At 36.9% G+C, this 27,827-nt stretch overlaps 1 long non-coding RNA gene across 2 annotated transcripts in view; it reads right to left on the bottom strand.

The window, feature by feature from the left end:
- Window positions 1–27,627, bottom strand: part of LOC120305014 — a 122,551-nt gene extending 94,924 nt beyond the window's left edge. For both annotated transcript variants that reach the window (XR_005555896.1, XR_005555895.1), the window contains exons 1-2: window positions 27,198–27,627; window positions 768–825 (exon numbers count right to left, since the gene is read on the bottom strand). This is a non-coding gene — a long non-coding RNA (uncharacterized LOC120305014). The remainder of the gene's footprint in view (window positions 1–767; window positions 826–27,197) is intronic.
- Between the last annotated feature and the right edge of the window lie 200 nt (window positions 27,628–27,827).

Genomic DNA, 27,827 nt, shown 5'->3' with positions numbered 1-27,827 from the left:
TGAACACAATAGCGTGTACAGATATTGAAATTGCTCTGCTCCTTTAAAGAAGTTGTTTCACTGAACTCTCGAACTTTCAGTATGATTTTCCTGCTGCCTGGGATCAAATGAGTCATGGCGACTGGAGCAAGGTTTTTAAAATATGCCTCTTGATAATATCTCCGGAAATGCATTCCACTGCATTATACTGTGAAGACATTAAACAATGCTACCATCCAGCTGTGTCCAACCATAGACATTTACATCTGTTAAACCACACACCTCCATTGCCGAATCATGCAAATAATGGCTGTTATATGCAGTCTATTAAAAATTAGCGCTCAGAACAAAAGCCTTTGTAGCTGCACTCATGACCGAGGCTCCTAAGTGCAAATTGAATTTTAAAGAAAGCCCAGTGAAGCTATTTTTCTTTTCTTTTTCATAAAATCCAGTCCTACACTACTATTCACCCTGAAGTAGTTAGAAAATATGCCTGCACACATATGTGCACACACAATCAGGCACACATTTACACACACACACACACACACACACACACACAGAATGAGTTTGCCATGCATTGTTGTCTATCTAGACAGCTCTCAGGGCAAAACAAACTGATCTAAACTGCAATATTGGACCTTGTGGAAAGAAAGAAAAGGCTATTTCCCTGCAGGCTTCTTCGGACTGCCAATGTGTCAAATGAGCCAGCCTGGATGGGACCAGCTTCTTTACATTATCTCCGGTCTGCAGCAGTGTTTCTTAGGCAGAAAGAGGCAGGCACTTACCTTTCTGTGACAGCAACAAAAGGAGAAACCATTATGTCGCCTGCCTTGACAAACGTCTCTATAAAAAAAATGGAAAGAGTGAAAGAGTCAGTTAGAGGTGCTCGAGATGAAAGTCTGCACCCTTTTTAAGGCATGGGGCGCAGTACCAGCATGCCACCATCATATTGCTCTAGCATATACACACACCCCTCCTCACAGCAGGCTCACTGTAGCCAGGAGACAGAGGCATTAAATTAAAAAATCACAGCCAGAGGAAATAAACAGGAACCACAGCGATCCCCTCGACCCCAGCAGCCATCAAATCCGGGAAGATACACTACACATCTGTTTCATGCAATCCCTTGGGAGTGCCAACTCCAGTTACTTACCCTGTCTGCATTATTAATAGATGTTAATGGCTCCATTATAACAAGGAAAAGCCTTTCCCTTTCCTAAAATACAGAAATTCAGACCGACCGCCACATCTCCTTTTAATCACAAAGCAGCAGTCACTTCCTTGATTCTTCTCCTGCCAATGAAGTCACATTCTACTTCCAGCATCTCAGCTTTCCATATAGCCATCTGATAAGCAATTTATAGCAAACAAGTGCAATATAGGAAAAAAGCAAAGAGGGATATCCTGGTGGAGGGTTTCCAAGACGTAAAGATATTTGATTGGGTTTATACAATCCCATTTTAGCCTGTAGCATATTTAACTTATTTTCTTAGAGGCTTAAAATAATTGGCTTTGTTGGATGTTACCTAAACGAAAAAGATTTGTACTTTATAGGGCAGAAATTAGAAATTATTTAGATTAACTCAGTACCAAAGCTAAGCTTTCAGGCCTTCCCATCCTGTTAATATGCAAGAGAAACAGACCTTGAAGTGTCTGTAAGGAATGTCTTCATTCCTGACCTGACTTGTCTCCTTAAGGTAAATGCAGAGCAAAACATTTCTGAAAGCATGCAGACATCCCTACACACAAAAATATTGACCTATTTTAACTCAGATCTTCCTAAGTATGTTAAGAAGATACTCCAGGGAACAAAATGAATTAACAAATTTCCAAATGGCCTTTTGATAGCAATACATAAAGGAGACTGCCTTTGTCCCTTTTCACTTCTACATATTTATGGCTTTTTTTCAGGTAAACATCTTGGGGTCTACAAGAAATGGCTCCTGTAAAATGTATTTCACCATACAATCTTTTCATTCAAATGCTGCACAAGAGATTATTTTTATGTATCTTTATTGGATTCCAACTCAATTTACAAGAGTTTTGCCTAAAGGTAGCATCTTATTACCCAAGTGACAATAAAAAGACAACTTCAATTTTAGTTGATTGCTTTTTTTTATTTAAAAAAAAAGTTCTATGTTTTCATGAAGTCAAAAATCAAGCATTGTACAATACTCTGTTTCGAATGTAAGATGAAGCTGTTTGCTTACTTTTAACGAACATATGAGACATGCCATTCATTCTTTCAAGAAACATAAAGCCATGGGTTCTGTTGTTCTTTGACTCTATGGATTTTAGAGAACACCATTGCAAGAATTCCACTGAAATAAAAGCAGAGCAGGACAGGACAGGAGAGGACATCACAAAGTTTGTATTAGAGATTTGTGCTTCAATTATTTATTCAGATAAACTCTGCTGAAAACTTAGCTCTTGACATGCCAATTTATTTGAGGGGGAAGAGGAAGAGAGGAAATGGCTCAGAAATTATGAGCCATTGGGACTACAGTACTGAGGCCAATGAGTCACAGTATGGACCAGTTTCAGACTGAAATGAAAATGGAAGCATGGTGGCTTAGGATAATGAGGAGATGCTATATTCAAGAAAGTTAGAAGCAGAGAATTTGGCTATTTAAAGAGGATTTAGCACAACAGGATAGAAATATCCTCAGTTCATTTCTGATTTGTAATTATTTATAGGTGCATTACAATTTACTTTGTGCAAACAAAAAGAATTTATAATCCTGATTTACACAGTAACTTTTTTTACAGTATTAATTCCATTGTGAATGTTTATCTTTTTTGTTACTTAAGACTTCTTTCATTTTCATTTCCTGAAAAAGGTGGATTTGTGAGGATAAGAGTATATCTGTAAGGATAGGTGAGAGAGAATATATGTTTTCTATGTGCCTAAAACTTTAATTCAACACATGTCTATTTTCTGAACTGATCTTTGACAAAAGTATGGAAAAAGTATTCATTTTCTCAATATTTTGGATTCATGTGATTTTTTTTCCCATTTTGTCTCATCCCTGTTGTTTAAGAATGGATGACACATGATATTGATTTTATGTTACATGACACAAACATGACAATACTTGAACCAGATATAAAAGTACAGATTTTATGTCAATTTGATTTTCTTTTTGCTTAGCGAGAAAACAAAACAAATGCCAACCAATATAAAACAAAATCAATAACTATAATGCAGTAGAATAACAAAGGAAAGTAACTGGTTATAAGGAAAATAAGGATTTTTTTTTTAAAAAAATTAAAATAAAACCCTAGAGATTAGTTTACCAGTTTATTTCTGTAAATAACTATCTTAGCAATCCTTAAATTTTCCAGGATGACATATTTCTTACCTTTATGGGTAACTACATTGCTCCTACATTTTGAATAGCAAATAAGGCTAATTAGCAAAAGCACCTGCATTACTTATCTAAGGAACAAAGAGCATTTTCTTCTTCCATCATTTGGTTCCTAAGCCACACCCTTTTTCCATACAAAGCACAGACTCTTTTCAATGCTGCCATTCCCCACCCCTATCATTAGGAATGAGCATTTTCACAGCAACATTGAAATAGTAACATCACACATATCCAGGAAGGCGGAAGGCTACAGATAAAATTGTATGCAAGAGCATTGGGTAAGTATGTTAGGGTGTCACTACTTATTCATATTTACAGAAGCTTGTGGTACTTGTAACTAACAGACAACCAAATGCTGCATATGCAAATATCTTATTTAAATGGCTTAAACGCATACTATTCCCAGGCACATCAATTTTCTGGGTATTGAAAATCTGCTTTAGAGCCATTATTCATTCCATTCAAGTTAAGATTGTCATAGGATGGATGGTTATCTAAGACAACTTCAAGGACCACTGGGCAAACACAATGCATAAACTTCATTATAATTAAGCATAAATGATATAACTTGTCTACACAAGTTGATTTGCTTACTTATGGTTGGCTGACAGTCACAAATTGCCAGCTTATATATATGAATGAACTTAAAAAGTAGGAAAAGTCTTGTCCATACAGCTGATTCTTGACATAAAACAGTACAAGAGCTTGCCCATTATGGTCATGTCATAACATTCATAATACCAGTTGGTCACATGACTGACCCAATTTTACCTTTTTTGTGATGGTTGTTAAGTGACTCAACATGGTTATTAAACAAATCTGCAGGTGAATACCAAAATCATTAAGTGATTCAATCGTTTATAAGGGGTGCAATTTTGCTGTAAAATGTGGACAAATTATGGCAGGACACTGCAAATGTGGCTATGTTGTTGAGCATCCAAAGTTTGGTCAGATAACTCTGGAGGGGATCTGACAGTCAGAACTTAAAATCCAAGTAATCCTTTTTTCAGAGTCAAGATTAAGATAAAAAATATCTCTGATTCAACTATATTTTTAAACAGCCTTTTTAAATCCTTATAACTTTAACTCAACAACTGTAGAGAGTGCAAAGGTGAAATGAAAAGAAAAAAAACCTGTCTATTTCATTTCTTTCCAAATTCATATTATGTTTTGTTGGAATATTCATGAACAGGAAGAGTCATGTGGTAACTCAGTCAGCCAATGTGAAGAAAGTGCTACTGAGTCTGTGCAAAAAGAGTATTGAGTTAGGAGCTGGATTTCCAGTCTCATGTCTGTCTCTGGTCTGTCTCTGTAAGAAGTCTTTGTTAAGCTATGTTGCTGTAAAGAAGAATGGTATTGTAAATATTTTTATATAAATATAGTTATTTGAATCAGCTAAATGCAATCAACTGTGAGAGCTTCTGATTTATTTTTCACCAATTAGAGAAATTAAAATTCTCTAACAGGTTATGGGCCCAGAGCTTACTAAGGACTGCATTGTAATTTAAAGCTGGAAGAAATTGCCTGTGTTTAGAAAGTATAAGAACAAGGCAGAATTAGCAGAATGGCTGCAATGGAATTTAAGGAAAGCTGTGTGCCTCATTTGGGCCAAAAGAATTATATTGTGTGGGCTGCAAAAATGGAATGTTTGCTGAAAGCTAAAGAGCTGTGGTATATTGTAGAAAATCCACCACAAGTGTTTGCAGCAAGTGATCAGAAAAGTCATGATAGAGCAATGGCTTTTCTCATCTTGAATTTAGATGATGAACAATTTCTAAATGTTGCAAATTTAAAGACTGCAAAGGAGATTTGGTTGAAATTGAGAGCTGTGCACGTGAATGTTTCTGCTTGCAACATAGTGCAATTATCAAGAAAACTTTACAGGGCCTGTTTGCAACCAGGTGAATCTGTGGAACAGCATTTAAATAAAATGCAAAGTTTACTTTTGGACTTAGAACAATGTGGGATTAAATTCCCTGAGTCCCAAAAGGTTTTACTGGTGTTGAATAGTTTAGATAAAACCTGGGACACAGTTTCTGCAATATTTGAATGCAAAGAAGAGCAAGACTTAAATTTTGAGGCTTTAAAGCAGCGGTTCTCAACGTTTGTGTGACGGCGACCCCCGTCACACAAACGTTATGCGCATGCACAGCATGCATGCGTGGCACCGCCCCATGCGCGGTGCGCATGCGCGGCACCGCCCCCATGCGCAGCGCGCATGCGCGGCACCGCCCCCATGCGCGGCACGCATGCGCGGCACCGCCCCCATGCGCAGCGCGCATGCGCGGCACCGCCCCCATGCGCAGCGCGCATGCGCGGCACCGCCCCCATGTGCAGCGCGCATGCATGGCGCCGCCCCCGGAGGGGAGAAAATGGCGGATCACCGCCTTTGGCGACCCCCGAAAAATGGTCGATCGACCCCAAATGGGGTCGCGACCCATAGGTTGAGAATCGCTGCTTTAAAGGCATGTTTGCTTAATGAAGAAGAAAAACGCAATTTTAGAAGCAGCCACGAGGAGGAGAAATTCCTAAGGAGGGGGTCCAGACTGCAAGTCTCCAGAGGAGAAGAAACAAGCAGATCGGACCGACCAAATTGCAACAAAAGAGAGATTTTGCAAACAGAGAGCTACATTTGTGGAGGGAAGACACATTTGCAAAGAAACTGTTTGCAGAGGAATTGTTTGCAGAAAAAGACATTTGTGCAAAGAAAAAGGACTGCTTTGCAAAAGGAACATTTTGGTATTGCAAAAGTTTGCAATAGCAACAACAGAGACAAGTGGCTAATAGATAGTGGGGCAAGTCAAACAATTGTTAATGACTCTAAATTATTTTGCAGGTTTGTTACAGTAGCACAAGAAGCTGTGGCTTTGGCAAATGGCCAGAAAGCAAAAGTCATTGGAAACGGCGATGTAAAAATTCCATATTTGGAATCAAAGTTTACCAATGTGCTTTGTGTACCTGAGATGAAACATAATTTGTTAACTGTGTCTAATTTAGACAAACAAGATTTTGAGGTCATTTTTGTAAATGGGAAATGTCTCATCAAAAGGAATGGGAACATTTGTGCAGAAGGCATAAAGGAAGATAATCTATATGTATTGCAGGGACAAAAGGTTCAATGTTCCCATATATTTAAGAATGTTGCAGAGCATGATTCATGTGTTCATCTTCTGCATAGAAGACTTGGCCATGCAAGCTTTAAAGTTTTGCAGCAAATGCAAGGTTTTGCAGAAGGGCTAAATTTGAAGGGATGCAAAACATATTTGGACTGTGCAGTATGCAAAGCATCAAAGTCAAAGGCATTCCCAGTTAGTAAATATAGCACAAGACAAACAAAAAGAGTTCTAGAGCTGGTCCATGCAGATCTGGTGGGACCTATGCAAGCCAGTTGGGAGGAGCAAAATATGCACTGGTAATTGTTGGTGATTATAGCAGGTATTCATTTTGCTATTTGCTTAGAGCAAAGACAGGTGCTACAACAATTCAAACAGTAGAGAGAAGGTACAGACAACAAGTGTGTCAGTTGCAAACTGATAGAAGTACTGAATTTATGTCAACTAAATTCCAACAATGGTTGGGGCAGTTGGGGATAAGACACAGACGTACAAATCCTTACACAGCAGCAGAGAACGGTGTAGCTGAAAGAAGGAATGGTGTTTTGCAAACAATGAAAGATTCATTATTGGAGGATTCTGGTTTGAGCAGGTCATATTGGGGAGAAGCCATATTGACTGCTGTGGAGTTCCTCCATTAATAATACTCCATATGCCATTCTATATGGGAGAAAGCCATCACTGGCACATTTGAGAATTTTTGGAAGTACTGCATGGGTACATATTCCAAAAACAATCAGAAGAAAGGGACAGCAAAAGGCAAGAAAGCTCAGGTTTGTGGGCTATGAGCCAGGGTCAAAAGGATATCGCTTTAGCGATGGAAGTAAGAGAATTATAATTTCAAGGTCTGCTAATTTTGCAGAACAAAATTGGGGCAGAATTAATGCAAATTCTGGGTATGTCTCATTTAATGAGGGTGATCTGTTTAGTGACAATAACTCATCTAATGATGAAAAAATCATTATTGAAGATGTCCATGTTCAGGGAGGAGAGGCTGAACAAGACATGAAGCCAGAAAGACTTGAGACACAGGAGCAGTTAATACCACGTAGGTCAAAGCAATGTAATAAAGGAATTCCGCCTGACAGGTATTCTGCCAGCAAAGTAAAGGTTTGCAATGTGTAGTATGAGCCAAGAAGTTATAAAGAAGTGTTGGCATTACCAAAAGCTGAAGAAGAAAAATGGAAGGAGGTCATGGATAAAGAGATGAAGTATTTAAATCAGTGACTGTGCCACAGGGTACCAAAGCTGTGGGTTGTAAGTGGGTATATAAGAAAAAGGTATTGCCAAATAATGATATACAGTATAAGACCAGGTTAGTGGCACAAGGTTTTTCACAATTAAAGAATGTATTAAGTTAATAGGTCTGATGTCTCTTCCTGTCATGAAGGGAGGAGTGTTGGAATATTCATGAACAGGAAGAGTCATGTGGTAACTCAGTCAGCCAATGGGAAGAAAGTGCTACTGAGTCTGTGCAAAAAGAGTATTGATTTCTAGTCTCATGTCTGTCTCTGTAAGAAGTCTTCGTTAAGCTATGTTGCTGTAAAGAAGAATGGTATTGTAAATATTTTTATATAAATATAAAATTATTTGAATCAGCTAAATGCAGTCAACTGTGAGAGCTTCTGATTTATTTTTCACCAGTTAGAGAAATTAAAATTCTCTAACATGTTTTCATAATAATTTCAATTACCAAGAAGAATGAAGTACCTTTTACAGTACTCTTGGACTGGAATAAGGGAGGGCAACTGAACAATTAGTATTCTTAGATTTCTTTTTCAAAATAGCATAATTTTCATCTACTACAGATATGTCATATGGATTGTTGGGGTACAGAATGCAAGAAGCCCCACAACAGAAATTTTAGTCATTTGATATGATCATACACCAAAGTTCCTTCTTTTGGCTTTTAGTTGTTCAGGATAGAAAATTTTTATGTCATTGCATTTAGAATAATTCTTAACACATCACACAGAAAAAAACATACAATATTAAGCATAACTACCATGTGCTACAGATATAAAGTAGTATTATGGTAAGCAGTCTCAAATAATAGCTAAGATTCAGGAATTATGGGAATTATGGTTTGGCAATATCTGGAAAGCCACAGGTAGAGTATTCCTGCCTTATAAATATGGAAGACTATGATTTAAATGCAAGATGCATTTTTGCTCATTTTTTTTTCATTTTTCAATACATTTGATACATTCAATACATTATAAAAAAATACCTTTGAAATAAATTCATACATAAAACCTTAGGTGTCGCTCGTCCATCTCCCCCCCCCACTGTATCCGCCCTCTCTACCTTTCTTCCTTACTTCCCTCCTCCCTCTCTCCTCCTCTCTCCCCTCATCCCTTCCTTCCATCCCTTCCTCCTCCCCTCTCATCCCTCTTCGGATACAGTTCAGGGGAGATACCCAAGCGGCATCTCTCTCTAAATTCCTCTACCTATTTTATACATTAACATTTCTGTTTATCTAACCTACTTAATCCCACCTATCCCCCACCTATCCCCCCCACTTCCTGGAGCAGAATACAGGGTTATTGTAAACTAAACAAACACAATCTATAACTTTTAAAACAAAAAATTTATACAATAATCAAATTCATACTTAACCCTTAACTCCCTCTAAACTTTAACTTCATAATAATATAAACAAATCTATTATAAATAATTTATTATAAAATTCTATAAATAATAATAATTATTTCTTTCAAGAAAAAATTTAATCATAAAATAAATGGAACTTTAAAGTTCCATATTTATTCTGAATATAATCTATCCATCTTCTCCATATCCTAATATATTTTTCTTGTGTATGATCCTTTAAATAAGCAGAAATCTTTGCCATTTCTGCTAAATTAGAAACCTTGAATACCCATTCTTCTAAAGTAATCAACGAATCCTTCTTCCAGTATAAACCTACAAGTAACCTTGCTGCGGTTATTAAATTCAACATTAAAATAGTTTCATTAACATCTAAATCTATAAAAATACCCAACAAAAATAATTGAGGAGTAAACTTTATCTTCTTTTTAAAAATCTTTTGAATGTTCCACCAATCCAAAAAGCTTTAACTTTCTTACAGGTCCACCAAACATGAAAATAAGTTGCATCAGTACTACCACACCTCCAACATTTGGGTTGTAAGTTAGGATACATACAAGACAGTTTTTTAGGATCCAAATGCCACCTATAAAACATTTTGTAAAAATTTTCCCTTAAATTTTGTGTCTGTGTAAATTTAACATTTCTAATCCAAATAGTCTCCCATAAATCCAATAAAATCGGTTCCTGGATATTCTGGGCCCATTTAATCATAAAATCTTTTACCAACTCTGTTTCCGAGTCCAGTTTTATTAACTCATCATAAATTCTTTTAATATGAGCATGATTCTGATCTTTAATCTGAATTACCAAATTTTCATCTCCTAATGTTATTCCAACTTTCTTATCTACAGTCCACCTATCCACAATTTGTATATATTGAAACCATGACTGTAAGATATTTTCTTGTCTTAGTATATCTAAAGATTTTAACTGCCAATCAGTACCTGACCAAATTAATAATTCCTTATATGAAATTTTATCAAAATTCATCCCCTTAGAAACTCCCTCAATTACATGTCCAGGAATCCCCCAAATAGGTATTTTATAATTTAACCTATAATAATACTTCTTCCAAACTCGAAGAAAAGCATTCCTTAAAATATGTGATTTAAAAGCCCGATCTACTTTCTTGTTAAAAATCAAATATGCATGCCAACCATACAATAAATCCCACCCTTCAAGAGAAAGGATATTTTTATTTGTTAAATTAAGCCAATCGCTTATCAAAGTTAAGGTGGCTGCATCATAATATAATTTCAAATTAGGTGCTTTAAGCCCACCTCTTTCTCGGGCATCTTGCAAAATCTTAAACTTTACCCTTGGTTTTTTCCCAGCCCAAATAAATTTATTGATACCCTTTTGTCACTCATCCAGGTTTGCATCTTTTTTTAAAATAGGTAGCATTTCAAACAAAAAGAGAAACTTTGGTAGAACATTCATTTTTATCACTGATATTCTCCGCAACAACGACAATTGCAACTTTTTCCAATCATTTAAATCCTTTTGTACTTTTGCCCAGAATAATTCATAATTATTCTTATATAATTTTCCATTAGAAGCTGTTATATATACTCCCAAATATTTAACCTTTTTCACCATCTGAAAACCTGTAAGTTTAACTAAAATTTCATTTTCCTTATTAGACATATTTTTTAGATAGCATTTTAGTTTTATTATTATTTATTTTAAAACCAGAAACTTTCCCATACTGGGATATGAGTTCCAACAAATGACCAGCTACTTGAGTCGGTTGTACTAAAGTTAAAACCAAATCATCTGCAAAAGCTCTCAATTTATACTCATTCCTATTTACTTTTATTCCCTTAATTACCGTTGACTCTCGAATCTGAATTAATAAAATCTCCATTGTTAAAACAAATAATAATGGGGATAATGGATATCCTTGTCTTGTTCCCTTTTCAATATTAAAAGTCTCTGTCAATCCCCCATTAATAATAATTTGAGCAGACTGTTGCTGATATATAGCCTTGATAGCATGTAAAAACTTATCTCCAAAATTCATTTTCTCTATCAATGAAAATAGAAATTTCCAATCTAATTGATCAAAAGCTTTCTCAGCATCTAAAAATATAAAGGCCACAGGAATCTGATTATTCTTATCCAAATACTCTATTAAATTAAGAATTTGTCTTACATTATATTTCATATATCTTCTTGTTATAAATCCTGATTGGTCACAATGAATCAAATCCTTCATTACCTGCAGCATTTTTGCTCATTTTTGTAACTTTTAGAGTATTTTTTTCACATATTTACAATAAGCAAATTTCATTTACCAACTGTTAGTTCTATAAAATGGGACACTTGATGAAAAATTCAGCACTGCAAACTGGGTTCTATCATCAGCCTTCTTTCAAGGATTGGAATGGAAAACACACAGAAACTAAAAGAGCTCAGATGGTGAGCTGAAAACATATGCAATATTGCCAGTATATTGCCCATAGTACTGCTGCAGAGAAACAGCAGATACCTCAGGTCACACAAGATAGCAAATGCAATAGTGATGGCAATCTCCCCCTACTATATCGATAGCCTTGGTTAAAAACTGCTCGTTCAGCAACTGTTCAAATTGTGACAGCACTGAATAAGTGGTACTTATGACTGGCCCTTGAATTTATGCCCTTACCCACATCCCTGTGGATACACGAGCACAATCTGGGGACTTGGCAACTGTCTCACACATATGAAAGTTGCAGCATCCAAAAGCCATATTATATATTCTGTGTTTAATGATAGGAATCTTCCAGTAGATGTGTTTAGACACAAACTTTGCTTTAATCTTGAAAGCCAGATTCCAATCCTTTGGGACCTTTAATGTTAAAAAAGCAGGTCCATTTCACAAATTTTTGATAAAAGTCTGATAAGCAAAAAAATAAATAAAGTGAAGTAAATAAAAATATCACTGTATAGAAAGCAACATTCCTTTGTATTTTGCCACTAACACTTTTTCAAGAAAGAACTTTTTCTTAATCTATCCAAAATAAAAGACATTTTGCAGAGGGGACAAATTGTTTCTTAGAACTTAGAGTAGAACTGCCTTTGAACATATGAAATAATATGATATAAAGGCAGACTATGCATTGCTTCACTGAGCTCTATTCATTTTGGTTACTAGTAGCTCTCCAAGGTCCTTTACTAGAAAATAGACTAAGATTTCATGAAGAAAGCAGCTGCAAGGAACATGTGCTCCCCCAAAGACTTATGACTCTCCATTTAATGGAACTATTTGTACTAAGAAATAGCTGCAATTAGGAGAAATGTTTTAAATCATATTACTGCATGAAAATTAACAATATAAATAGCTGTTCAAAAAGTGGCTTCAGATATCTATTTTATCATGTAGCCTTTGCTGGTTTAACATATGCAAAAAAATAAACTGTTTCTGTTTCAGGTGGAATACAGCATGTTGTTAATACCTGTGCAAGTAAAACATATGATACATTTTGGTTCCACTGGGAACTGTACAGAGGACATCCATGCAAATTACAGCTAGAAATTTTGTCAGACGTAAACATTTACTTGCTAGCTGTTTATTTTACTTAATTTCTGCTGATTTCATGGACTGATAATGATGATGATGATGTTGGAAGGGACCTTGGAGCTCATCTCGTCCAACCCCCTGCTCAGGCAGGAAACCCTGTATCAGTGGTGGCGAACCTATGGCACGGGTGCCAGAGGCAGCACTCAGAGCCCTCTCTGTGGGCACATGTGCTGTTGCCCCAGCCTTGCCTCCCCCCGCAATCCCCTTCTCTCCAGCAGCCCTCCTGAAGGAGACTCACCCTCGAGCGTGGCCCACACAGAGCAGCGCAGCCAAGGACATGGCAGCCAGGCAGCGTAGACAAGACTCTGCCCTCACACCCCATCATGCAGTTGATGCTGCAGGGCGCGGGCAGAGGTGTGACCGCCATAGCACTGCTGGGCTGCCTGGGCGATCTGCAATGGGCCCTAGAGGTAGTAAGTGGTCCTGTGCAGGTGGGGGTGGGCAGGGGGGGAGTGGGGGTGGGGCCAGTTTTTGGGCACTCGGTCTCTAAAAGATTCGCCATCACTGCCTAGAACTTTTCCAGCTGATCTTCGCAGTTGCTGTTTTTTTTTAAAAAAAGTTTTTATTTTCCATTTATTCATCATACAAAATACAATTTACAAAATGAAATAAATTCATGACCATTGGTACCTCCTGCCCATTCCTCCCAGGCTGCGTCCACTCTCTCTAAACTTTCCCTACTTCCCTCCTGTTTTTCTCCTCCCCTCCTACTCTCTCCCCTCCCCTTCTCTTACCATCCTACTTCCTCCCTACACCTTCCTCCCCTCTCATCCCTCTCAGACACATTGACGCAGCATAGGGGAAATGCCCAAGCAGCACCTCTCCCATAAACTACCATATCTATATTATCCTTACCCACCCACCCTCAACCCTCCCCCCCTCACTTCTCAGAGCAGAGTACAGGGTTATTAATAACAAAGTTAACAATAAAAAGAAAAAAAGAAAAAAGAAAAAAAGAAAGAGAAATATATATATATATATATATATATATATAATACTTAACCTTTAACTCCTAAATTACATCATAAGCAAATCTCTACAACATTTACTAAAAAATTTACTCATAAAATAAATGAAACTTTGTAGTCTCGTACTTTTCTGAATATAATCTATCCATCTTCTCCATACAATAATATATCTTTCTTGTGTATGATCCTTCAAATAAGCAGAAATTTTTGCCATTTCTGCAAAACTAGAAACTTTAAATATCCATTCTTCTAAAGTAGGCAACGAATCTTTCTTCCAGTATGAGCCTACTAGTAACCTTGCTGCAGTTAATGAATTCAACATTAAAATAGTTTCTTTGTCATTTAAGTCCACAAAAATACCTAATAAAAATAATTGAGGAGTAAACTTTATCTTCCTTCTAAAAATCTTTTGAATGTTCCACCAAATCATAATCCAAAAAGCCTTTACCTTTTTACAATTCCACCAAATGTGAAAATATATTGCATCCATATTACCACATCTCCAACATTTGGGTTGTAAATTAGAATACATACAAGATAATTTTTTTAGGATCTAAATGCCATCTATAAAACATTTTATAAAAATTTTCCCTAAAATTTTGAGCTTGTGTAAATTTAACATTTCTGATCCAAATTATCTCCCATAAGTCCAATGGGATCGGTTCCTGGATATTCTGAGCCCATTTAATCATACAATCTTTGACCAATTCTGTTTCCGAGTCTAATCCTATTAAAGCATTATAAATTCTTTTTATATGGGCCTGACTCTGATCTTTAATCTGAATAACCAAATTTTCATCTTCTAATGTTATCTACAGTCCACCTGTCCACTATTTGTAAATATTGAAACCATGACTGTAGAATATTTTCTTGCCTTAATATATCTAGGGATTTTAAATGCCAGTCCAAACCTGACCAAATTAATAATTCTTTATACGAAATTTTGTCAAAATTCATCCCCTTAGAAATTCCCTCAATTGCATGTCTGGGAATCCCCCAGATAGGTATTTTATAATTTAACCTATGATAATACTTTTTCCAAACTCGAAGTAAGGCATTCCTCAAAATGTGTGATTTGAAGGTCCGATCCACTTTCTTACTAAAAATTAAATATGCATGCCAACCATACATTAAATCCCACCCTTCAAGAGAAAGAATATCCTTGTTTGTTAAATTGAGCCAATCACTTGTCCAAGTTAAGGTGGCTGCATCATAATATAACTTCAAATTAGGTGCTGTTTTGAGCGCTGCATGGCAATCGGTTTCTCTTCATTTTTGGCAGTTTCCTTCTACAGGGAAAGGACAGAGGCTTTCATTAAGAGACAGAGAGATCAAACAGGCAGCCTTCGTTTCCTGGATCGCTCTGCATCAGAAATTGCATTTAAAGGGAAAAACCCAGAAAGCTGCTTCTTCTGGAGTAAGAAAAAGCAAGCCAAATACTTCTTTTTAGCCAACCGTTAAGTAGTTGCCGCATAGAAAGAATGTGCACAATTTTCTGAACAGCCAGCAATTTTGTTAGCTATGCCTCCAAACAATGGGAAAAGGACATGCCAGGGTAGCAATTTAGAATGTGGTGCACCTTCCCAAGGATGTAGGGAAGAGTCTTAAGGAAAACAGGAAGGATGCAACAGATTTGAATAAAGGCAGTCTGATTTTGTGGAGTAGCATTAATGCAAGAAGTAAAAGTACAGGTTTAGTTATGACTGAAAAGACAAATTAATCTCTCAACAGAATGAAGAGTAAATGGACATAAGGAAAAAATACAGTTAGTCCTCAACTCACAACAGTTCATTTAATGACCAGTTACAAGGTTATTGAAAAAAGTGATTTATGACTATTTTTCACACTTAAAGACAGTTGCAGCATCCTCATTGTCCCTTGATCAAAATTCAGATGCTTGGCAACTGGTTCATATTTATGATGGTTTCAGTGTCTCAGAATCATGTAATTACCTTTTGCAACCTTCTGACAAGCAAAGTCAATGGGGGAGTCAGATTCACTTAACAGTATTACTAATTTAACAACTGCAGTTCCCAAAGCAGTGGTGGCACATGAGGGATCACAATGTGTCCACTGCTGCAGGTGCCACTGCTACTGAAGCTTCCAAAGTCTCTATGTAGTGCACATTTCAACAATGCAATATGGAGATGACTATAGCACAAGCGAGCAGTGTTTTGTGATCGAAGAATGGTGCAACTGTCACACAGAATGTAATTATGCCAAGGTTCTTCTGGCCATTATTGCCATCTGCTCACAATGATGGAATTGATAAAATTCTCAAAAAATGCCACCCATCCCCCAAGGGGAAATGCCTCATGAGGCATCATGGAGACCTCAGGGAATATCCAGCAACTGTCTTGGGCAGGGGCATCTCAGCAGCAGCAGGAGGAAGATGATATGGAACATCAGCTGGGGGAATGGGAGGCAACAGGGTAGGCAGTGGCAGAGTGCAGGGCAGCCAAAAAGGCAGAAATGGGAGAAAGGTAGATGGGGGAGGGTTTAAAACACACACTGTGGTCATAAATATGGGTGGGCCACCAAGTACCTGAATATTGATCACATGACCATGGCTATAATTTCAAGGACCGCTGGTAATTATCATTCATTCAGCATAATTGTAATTATGATCACTGACATAATTGCTTTTAAGTAAGGGCTACCTATAGATGGAAATGATGGAAACAAGAGGGTCAGTTTGATCTAGTAGTTGAATTAGCAGATTAGAAACCATAACACCCTGAGTTCCAATCCTCTCTTAGGCATGACAACTGGTTGAGTGACTGTGGGACAGTCGCTGCTTTTCAGTTCAAACAATCTCACAGGGTTGTTGTAGGGAGCCTAGCAGAAGGAACAATATGTACACTGACTTGAATTGTACAAGGTAAAGTTGGTACATAAATGTAATAATAAATAAGGATGATTTGGAGGGACAGAAAGGAGAGAGTAATGAATGTTACTGATATAATTTATGTTTCCCTTTCTTATTTCAAGCTTTTAATTCCTTTGGATTAGTATTTCTTACTTTTTTCTACATTCTGCATAATGACCCCAAAAGTGAATAGCATGATGGGCATATATATATAATTTGAAGCTGACTGGAAGAGGATGAAAACATAACTCCTAGTTTATAAAATATTTCAGCATCTAAAAGAAATGGTATGTTATTTTATCAACATGATAGTATCAACTTCAGAATTGTTTTTAAAAAATTATGCCCTAAGATTATATTCCCCTTATTTTGTTTTAAAATTATTTTTAATATAAAAAATGAGAAACTAAAATGGTGTAAAATAAAACACCAAGTTCCAGCATCATCTTTGTTTTTTGTTTCTGTGGCCCACATTTATTTATTTATTTATGAATGAGACTTATATACCGCTTTAAGTGCAAGCACTCTCTAAGCGGTGTACACCAGTAAGCAATGTACATATACATATATATTTACATTGCCCCCAACAATCTGGGTCCTCATTTTACCTACCTCAGAAGGATGGAAGGCTGAGTCAACCTTGAGCCGGTGAGATTTGAACCGCTGACCTGCTGAACACAGTCAGCTAAAGTGGCCTGCAGTACTGCACTCTAACTACTGCGCCACCTCGGCTCATTCACATAGATCCCACATGCTTTTTAATGAAATAAAAATGCTAAGTTCCTGCAACTGAACGCTTTGTAAACATGCTATATCACTCACCATGGAAATCTGGCATTATCTGGGGTGGAAGAACAATAAAGGAATATCAAGAATCAATTTCACCAGTATGTAGTCTTGTAAATGGAACTTTTCTGATGGCCTACACATACTGGGTAGCCATTTTGTGACAGCAGCCATTATATGTTCTGTAAAAATAAAAATGGGCTTATTACCATAGTATTGTAAACACACAATGTGATTCATTGGGGATGTTATGAGCATTATAAAACCTCCACATGTTTGTGTGTTCATAAGGCAAGCTTCTAAATCTTAGGATTGAAGGACAGAAGTAAATTAGAATATTTATAGAGTAGAAGCAGCTAGGCCATCTTATTCTAAACACCGAAAGGAATATTGGCTAGAAGAAGCTAAAACACATGGAGTAACTGTGTGCAATGATATACGGAAATGACCAAGGGAAGAGATGCTACTTTGGGAAAGGTCAGATAAGAGAAAGCTTAGCTCAGAACCACTTAGTAGGCAGGCACAAAAAGCTCAGAAGGCACCATCTCTAAGTTATTAGACTGTAAAGATGCCCATTCCTTTGCTGTCATCTATTGCTGTCTGAATTCTTGCAGTCCAAATTTGGTAATCCTAGAACAAAAGGCCTGGTGATATCGTAAAAGACGATCTGGAGGGGTTCAGTAATATTTCTCTGGGTAGATAGCTGGGTATTATAGTGAACATAAGAATAATAATGACTGATATAATTTAGAATATATATAAATTGCATCACTTCCATTTAACTTGATATATAATTTAGCAAATGTAAAAGAAGGGCGTTGTCTTACCTGAATGCCTTTTCTCAGTATGACAATGGAGAATGGTGTATACAAAACATGTTGTTGCAATTTTTAAATACCCAAATCTGTTTTCATCATGTATTTTATAAAATGCAGGAAATTTATACTTCTCATAATTACATTTTGTCAGTACAGAATTTTGTTTTTGTCTTGGATGAGCCATCAAGGAGCAGATTCTATTACTACTTCATGTCTTCTCTAAGTAATACTCAAGATTGCAGTCAATGTGCTAAAAGGAATTCTAGAATAGAACAGAGCTGAAAGAGACCTTGGAGGTCTTCCAGTCCAGCCTCCTGTTCAAGCAGGAGAACCTGTATCATTTCAGACAAGTGACAGCATAGTCTCTTCTTTAAAATTTCCAGTGATGGAGTGCCCATGATTTCTGAAGGCAAGCTTTTCCACTGGTTAATTGTCCTCACTGTTAGGAAGTTTCTGCTTAATTCCAGGTTGCTTCTCTCTTTGGTCAGTTTCCAACCATTGTTTCTTGTCCTGCCCTCTGGTGCTTCAGAGAATAGTTTGACCCCCTCTTCTTTGTGGCAGCCCCTCAAATACTGGAATAATGCTATCATGTCACCCTTATTTCTTCTTTTCTTTAGACTAGCCAAACCCAAATCCTGCAGCCATTCTTCATATGTTTTAGTCTCCAGGCCTTTGATCATTTTAGCTGCTCTTCTCTGAACTTTTTCCAAGGTCTCAACATCTTTTATGTAGTATGGTGACCAAAATTGGTTGCAGTATTCCAGGTGTGGTCTTACTGGAGTTTTATAAAGCGGTACTAATACTTTGCGTGATCTTGATTCTATGCCTCTGTTTATATAACCCAGGATTGTATTAGCTTTTTTGGCTGCTGCTGCACACTGCTGGCTCATAGTCAAGTGATTGTCCACTAGGACTCCAACCAGAGCGCTATAATTCAGTGTAGAAAAAATGGAGCAATATAATTCATTGCTAGCGAAAGCAATGCTATATATGCATCTATCAGTGTCATTCTGAAAGGAAATATTTATTATGTTCTATAGACCTATGAATTAGGCCAATCCCAAAAAAAATCCAATAAAAGCAAAGATTATTAGGCTTTGTTGTACAGGTAGTTCATGACAAAGGATTGTAAAGCGAGACTGCCCATTAGTCATATGTCATGATGGTTGTAAAACAAATCAATCATGTGACAGACCTGATTTTACTATCTTCATTAAGCAAATAACCACGGATATCAAGTGAACACTGGTCATTAAGCAGTTTTGCCAAAAACTGGAAGTGAGTCCCAGTTTTTGGCAAAACGCTCATGAATGCGATTATATAAATATGAGATGCTTCAAACACCTGTAAATACAGCCACGTTGCTGAGTGCACGAAGTTCAATCATGTAATTGCAAGAGGGGACCAATTATGAAACTTCAAATCCAGGTCATAAGTTGCCCTTTTTGAGTTTGTCGTAACCCTGAATAGTTACTAAGTGACTAACTGTAAGTCGAGGACTATATATAGTTATTTTAAACATCATTACACTGGGAGAGCCAATCTAGGCAGTCAATTTGAAAAAATTAAACCAGAGAGAAATATCATAAATATTATGCTTGCAAGTTTATTTTAACTCCTAAGCAATTTAAGAAAAACAAAAAGACTAAAAATTTATTACAGTAGACAGATTTAATTCTGAAATATTAGCAAATAATACATAATGTTTTTAAAATGTTTTTAAGAACGGTATAGCTTCTCTGTAACTTTTTGATAATACACAATATTCTTAAGTATTCCAAACACCAATATTCACATATTTTCTTCAGTTTGCATTTGAAAATATTGCTTATTCATGACAGTCTATGAAGACACAATATTTACAAATGAACCCTTTTATAAATGAAATCCCCTCATCCTGGATTTTAAGCAATTGGGTTAACATTCCCTTAATTAAATTGTTTTATTTAACCTTAACAAGCCATAATGGGAGAGGAATTCCAGAAGGAAAAGCCAAGGCAAATATTGTAGCACATTGCAAGACCATAATAATACACCATTAACTGGCTTCTCTGCCTTTTAAAAGTCATGCAAATGATGATCGGTAGACAAGAACTTTATCTAAGCCATTTTACCAGACAAAAAGTAGAGCATTCAATACTGCAATGTGCCCCACCCAAGCTTGGTGTTAAGATCAACCAGGTTCTGCATCTTTAATATTATTACATTGCAACTTATTCTTCATTTTTGGGGGCGTCTTCAGCACATCTATACACATACATGTCATTCGAATCCCAATCAAGCACAAGAACAAATGTTGAAATTAAAAGAGAATTCTGCTACTTATTTTTCATTAAAATATAGTATCAATTATGATAAATTGATACTCTTAAAGCATTGCCTTAAATAATTAAGAGTTACCTTGAACTTTATTTAAGTATTAAGATTTAAATTTTATACAGATTTTTTTGGTTGCCCAGTAATAGTCAGATCATGAATAAACTTAAAGACTGCATTAAACTTGAAATAGTGAAAAGAATCAACTACCAAACTATTCTATATTGAAATGCATACCACACACAACAAACAACAATGCCACATAATTGACCACAAGTGAATAATATCAAGATTAGTATACTTGCACTTTTTACTATTCTAAAACTCATTTTTTAAAAAGTAGGCAAAGTTGAAAAGACTACCCCATAAGCAATAAAAAGACATATGTTATATAGATGCAAAACAAAAATCAAATCATTCTTTGTGAACACAGAAATCTCCACCTGGAAGAAAAATGGTCTTGGGAAGATTTTCCAGGTTGTTTTATTAATTAAAATAAAATGTTCACAGATGTAAACTGAAAACTGCAGACAACCACATAATAGGTGTAAAATTATCACAATAGTACAAGTTTATTAAATTAGGATTTTCAAATTCTGTTCTCTGAGCCTTATAGGGTTCCCTAAGAATTGGATGGGATGAGAGATTAAGGGGAAAGAAAGTTCACCTGAGGGCAGCCAGGAGCATCCATAGCAATTTTTCTAAGATATAAGGATTGTCTTCTTCTGAAAATTGCCACAACTACTATTGGAGGATCAAACCTTCAGGAGTTATACGCATACACTGACAAGCAGAACACAAATTTGTGGCTCTCCTAAAGTATTTTTCGCTCAACGTCTGCTATTTTTATGATAATCTTACTTTTAGAATAAAACAATATATTCATATTTATACTGGATTAATGACTAGTAATCAGAATGCAAGCATTCTATTCTACAAGGGTCAATCAGGAAATATTCAGTGCTGCATCTCACGTTATTTTTTAGCGCCTGTTTGGTAATTTGCCACAACAATATGATGTTATGCCCATTTTTCAGCTTAAATTCCCGCTTTTACTTTTGTCATAGCTCAAGCATTAAGTTGCTTTATGATGGCTTTGCACATTATGATAAACACATTTAACATCCAAATTGAACTAACCTGAAAAAACAGTCTTGATGCCATTGTAGTTTTACACAAAACTCTGGATATTTTAATTTTAGTATTTATGATGGAATTAGTTTTAATTTATTTTAAGATTCTTCACTTCCCAGAGCTACTTGCTGAGATGGGCAGCCATACAGCTACGGTTTTTTGATTAATAAACAAAGAATAAAATAAAACTCAAGATGTCTGTCCAAAAACTCTAAACCTCTCCCTAAAGCACAATTTTCAAAGTTCTTGAGAAAAGTCAGAATAGATAACCTTGGTATAAACCTAACTGGCAGATGCAGTGCAACTATTTACTCTGCAATTCCACTGAAGAAAAACATCATTGCTAACTTCTGACTCATGTATAAATAAGAATCTAGAAATAGATAAGAGAATAAAAATCTCCAGCACAATCATACTGCATTTATTTGCCTTAGTAAAACTGCAAAAAATGGAGAGCTGTTTGTAGGCCTTAATTAAAGACATTGATATTTGGCTATCTTTTTATTTAAAAAAATGAACCAGTTCACTGGGCACCAAAATACTGAGTAAATCAAAGGGTTCTTCTCAAAGAATGCCTACCTGCTCACTACATCAGAGCAAGTAGCTCTTGAAAACAGATGTTTTTTAGTTTGTGATATGACAAGGAAGTCTATTATTTAAAACAAAAAACAAAATCACTGGTTAAAGGCTACTCAAAATGCATGTAGAACCAACCAATCTCTCATACATGAAACAAAGATTGATTGCTCCCTCAAAGCAGTGATCAGTAAACAGAAACTCACAAATTTTGGAATGTGATGTGAATAGATAAAGGACTCAAAACAAAACATTGGCATCCAATCAAGATTAGTAAGGTTGAAGGATGTACAAGGAAAAGGCAATGGAACAAATGGCAAAGGAACAGGAGCAAGGAGATCATGAAGAGGTACAGTACCAATTATTACCAGATTCAAGTGGTACCTGAAGAGCTACAGATTATTATCAGGTTAAATAAAATAGCATGTGTCCATATAGTTGCCAGGAATTGGACTGAATTTAAAGACATAAGTAAAAAACTACGGTCTTTAAAAAAAATCTTCAGAATCTATTAGTCTATCAAAAATATGTTGAATTTATTAGACACACAGACAAGAAAATCCCAAACAGCTTCACTATTATTCCAATTTGGAATGCCTAGAGCCATGGTGGCAAACCTATGGCATGCGTGCCACAGATGGCATGCAGAGCCCTCTCTATGGGCACGCATGCCGTCGCCCCAGTCCTAGGCATTCAGCTGGGTATTATAAAACCTTTTCGCTTTAGGCCTCTGCCGCCATGTGCAAAAAAAAAAAAAAAAAGGTTCAATCCATTTCAACTTCTCACAGAAAAAAAAAAGATCTCGCAAAGTTGGAATTGATTGAACTTTTTAGTCCCACCCAGTCTGCCCTTTCCACTGCAGCCACACCCACCCAACTGGCCACATCCACCCAATGGGCCATGCCCACCGAGCACCCAACGATACATAAGTGGGTTTTGGGTTGCAGTTTGGGCGGTCTCTAAAAGGTTCGCCATCACTGGCCTAGAGAAAGCGCCTTATTCATCTATCAGGAATGTAAAGGAAGATTCAAAAAAGGTGCCACCCCCGCCAAGCCTTCCCTATGCCAAAGTCCCCCAGCAGAAATGTTGAGCCCCTGCTGTTATAACCTTGTTTATCTTAGTATATTTTGCTGGAACAAGGACTATTAGTATTACAATGCAATTTCTAAGATAATGAGCAGTATCTAATCTGCCATCACTTTATCATTTAAAATCAAATCATAGAATTCCAAAAGTTCTAAAGCTAATTGTAATCAATCCTAATACAGAATTCACTATTTTGCCACTCCTTATGAAATGTTTTGATATCAGCGCTTTATAATTTCTTTATTTTAAGAGAAGGGGAGATGAAAAAAATAAGAAATTGGGGCTATTGTTTCATTGTTCATTATGTTGTTATTATCTATCAACACATTATCTGCAGTAGTTGTAGGTTACGGCAAAGTTAGCATAGTTTATCACTGCTTTAAAGCTAGTTCTCAACTTACAACCATTTGGTTAGTGACAGTTCAAAGTTACAACAGTGCTGAAGTGACCTATGACTGTTTTTCACATTTACGACAGTTGTAATATCCTCATGGTCACTTGACCAAAATTCAGATGCTTGGTTCAACTGGTTCATATTTATGATGGTTCCTGTGTCCTGGGGTCATGTGATCACCCTTTGCAACTTTCTGACAAGCAAAGTCAATGGGGGACCCAGATTCACTGAACAACCGTTTTACTAACTTAACAATTGCAGTGAATCCCTTAACAAGGCAAAAAAGCTCATAAAATGTGGCAAAACTCACTTAACAGCTGGGTTGCTTAGCAACAGAAACTGTGGGCTCAATAGTGGTCGTAAGTCGAGGACTACAGTACTTATAATGCTGCCAAATATTATCAGCATGTAGCTAAATCTAAACATTGAACGCTTAGTTAATCAAATATAACAGGAGTTCTATTTCTGTATTGCTACAATCTGTAACTTCAGTCTTTTGGATCTGCTGTGTCAGTTTGAAAATCTAATTGTTTATTCAGCTTTAATGACCACTTAGCAATAGGTGAATGTACTGCAATGCTCCAATCTATACCTCCATGCATGTATTCACCAAGGCAACATAGGAGCCATTTTGTTCCAGAAGATTGTAATATAGCAATTATAGGGCAAGCATACAAATCCACAGCACTACTCAGTTAAAAATGCAACAGAATAAGGTTTTCAAAAGAGAAATTGTTTCCATGCCATATTTCTTCAAGCATTTTCACACACATGTTGGCAAACATCTTGAATCAATCAAACTTCTAATTATACCTGGTAGCTGACATCCCCTCTCCAACTAACTGTATTCCATTTTATATCACCACAGATACGTTCATGTCTGTGAAGTATGCAGATGCTGCAAGCAATGACATCTTCAATAATGTATTTATCAGAGAATTTTACTATGAACTGAAATTAAAATTCTGAAAAAATAAGATCAGGAAAAAAGCCTCCAATCTCTGTCTTCACATGACAGACTCATGTTAGCTTTGTACAACTTTTCAACTTAAAGAAAAACCAGAATGTTTGCTAAAACAAACTGGATGCAGGCTCCATCTGCTTTCTTTTCTACTGGCATCCAATCTGTTCAATGCCTCCAAGATATGCTTATACCTATTTTTCTAGAACAGGTTCCAGAGCAGAAATGAGCAAGCTTTTAAGAGACAAGGACTGCAGATAACGTTCATCTTTTGGGGGGGGGGGGATGCGAGGCTGAGCAGGTGCATCCATGATGAAGAGTGCGCATGCCCAAGATTTTGGGTGTTTCTTTCATTTCAAAAATCAGATTGAGTTTCTTCGTCATTACTATACTAAATCTATTTTAGAGTTTAAGCTATTATTCCTTTAGTATTTTCCACCTCAAAATGATAAGAAATTATACTATTAATTTTCAGTAACTGGGTCAAAAACACCTCAGGATGATGCAAAAAAGTTGTGAACCACCCGAAATTATCCCCACTTTACCAACCATTAAACATTTTCTATGTAAGTGAGATCAAAGCACTTTGATCTTACTTATATCTTTCTAGTTTTTCCGAGACTGGGTCATCCTGATGGTGTAAATACATTAAGCAGACCCATCAACAAAATATATTTTATCAGTTATGACCTCAGTAAAATACCCTTTTCCTAGCATTGTTTTAATCTAGACTGTTCATCATCATGAACACTGATCATCTGAGTAATATTTCACATTTTATTCTTCATGATTACATAGATTTAAAAAATATTAGGTAGTATCACTGAAACTAAAAAAACTTAGATTAAATGGTCTTTCTGGGTCTCCAAGTTCTTATATACTTCCTAAAGATAAAGACATGTGAATAATTTAACATTATTTAGAATCCAATAATAATGATTTATTTAATAGATTTATAAGACCACACACTCATCAAATAACTCTGATCTTAAAGAATTAACATTTTCCTTATAAAACAGATTATTTTCTCTTAACCAAGAGCAAACATGGCTCTCTGAGAGATATCCACAGTGACTATTAACTTATTAAACTGGTTTCTCTAGTCTACCAGTATTTTGTAATCCATATTAAACCTCTGGATATCTTTAACTTCATTCAGTAAGTGTATAGTCCAGACAAGGCTGATTCTTGGCAAAAAGTCTCACTGACACACCCATTCTTGTATATTCTTGGATTTTCTCCATCCTTGCTTCTTGCAAATATACCTCTTTCAATAAATCAAACTGTCTACATTTGAAAATGTATAGATCATATGCTCTAAAATTTATTTATTTAGCATGTGGTTAATTCTACAATACAGAACTAATAATTTACTATCTGGTCCTCTTAATTTGTATAGACCCTATTGGCTGTCTAAGATCTACATAGCCCTCTAAATGTCTAAATGTGAATATGACCAAATTCAATAAAGCTTTTTCTCAAGGAGTAAATGTTTCCAGTCTGTTTTGGCAACATAGTTTTCCTGAGAATAAACTCACTGAAATTAGTGGAATTCATATTTGCGTAGACATATAAGCTTGCACTATTTAATAACCTCTACTGAATGGATGGGCAGAGCTTGTGGAATCTCCTTTGTGTCTCTTCCCCAGCCAGATATCAGCATTAGCCTGTTAGAGGCAAGTGCATAATTGTAGGATTTTTTTTCTTTTAAAGGGTGGTGGTGATAGGCACAGGGATAGAATTAGAAGAACAGGAAACATCACAATGCATCTCCATCTAGATACTTATCTCCATACTAGAACTAAACTTAAAAACATTCACACAAAATATCCATTCTTGTTAACTTTATTTTAATACCCTTTTTTTTCCAAAATGTGGTTGCATCTGTTGATTTTGTGAACAGAAAATCAGAAATTCTCGATATTGATATCTTAAATCACTAGGAACTGTACCAGGCAATATTGATTTACTTTAATTAATTAATTACTTATGCATTGAAAATGCTTTTTATTTTTGCCTACTTGTAGTAAACGTCTATGGCTTTTGACAAATCCAAAGAGAATGATCACTGGTCATCCAGATACCTTCTATCTCCCCGAATGGAAGTGAACACAGATACCTATACTGTACCCTTTTGCTTCTCTTTTCTACCCGAAAATAAAAATGAAGCATTCAAAAGGAGACAAGTATAAAAACATATATTTAGGTAACAGGCAAGATTTTACAGTTCCATATTAAATTTTGGAAGATTTCTACCACACGAACGGCCCGATTTACTTATTAAATGATTTCCGTACATTTTGTAAAACTTTCGGGTTTTCCAGACAACGAAACTACCAACCGCTTGGGTTTTTCTTTACTTAAATCTTACATTACCTATAGCTTAAACCTATTACAGGACCAGCACAATATTCGGTTTAAAATCTAGGTATACCGCGCCGACTTTCCAAGGCAGACTATTAAGCGACCTCGTTCCCCCCCCCCCCCGCACAGACGCCCCCCCCCAAAAAAAATCCGGCAAAAAAAGCCACAAGCACAACTCTGCAGACTTGTAATCGCCGAAGCAGCATTTATCATCCGCCCCCCCCCCCCCGGTCGGGAAAAGCATGCCTCGATGCCTTTCTAATTCAAGAGCTGGCGAACTGGCTCACCTGTCTAGATCCGTGCCGCGGTGGGCGGTGGGTGGATGGCGGCAGCTGCAGACCCCGGGAATCCCTCTCAGACGGCGACACCCGGCTCTTGTGAGACTGGCCATCCGAGATCATCCAAGGGGAGGGGCTGCGGTGTCATATTCCAGACCCTACCATTCCATCCTTCCTTATGGCGGAAGGGAGAGATGGTGTGCTCGGCAATCAGGTGACAGCACTGCGGCCTACACTGCAGAACCGGGTGGTTCCCAGCGGGGAGGGGGAACAGCTCGAAGGAAGAACCCTTATTCCCCCGAACGCTCCGATTTGGAACTCCCCGCCTTATTAGCATTCGAGAATGGAATGGGCGTCGGCGGCTCGCTGCACGTGACTAAGCGGCTAACCGCTTGGCTGATCCTTCGTTTTCACTGTGCGAACGGCGGACCTTCCTCTCCTTTCCCCCGGTATTCTTCCACCCCCCCCCCCCAAGAAGAAAGCCTGGGATCCGGATGCTATTTTACTATAGGCAGAGGGTGGCGATTATCTCCCCGGGATGTCCATGCGTGTACCACCCCGATGCGGCATGCAGACAAATGGAGAGAGGCCCAGCGATCCCGAGAGGGAAGCATAATAGGGGCGTGCTGAGGAAAGATG

This window comes from Crotalus tigris, unplaced genomic scaffold, assembly GCF_016545835.1.
Source record: "Crotalus tigris isolate CLP2741 ecotype Arizona unplaced genomic scaffold, ASM1654583v1 scf7180000017666.27876245, whole genome shotgun sequence".
NCBI classification, from domain to species: domain Eukaryota; kingdom Metazoa; phylum Chordata; class Lepidosauria; order Squamata; family Viperidae; genus Crotalus; species Crotalus tigris.
This window is presented reverse-complemented; position numbering and strand designations above follow the sequence as displayed.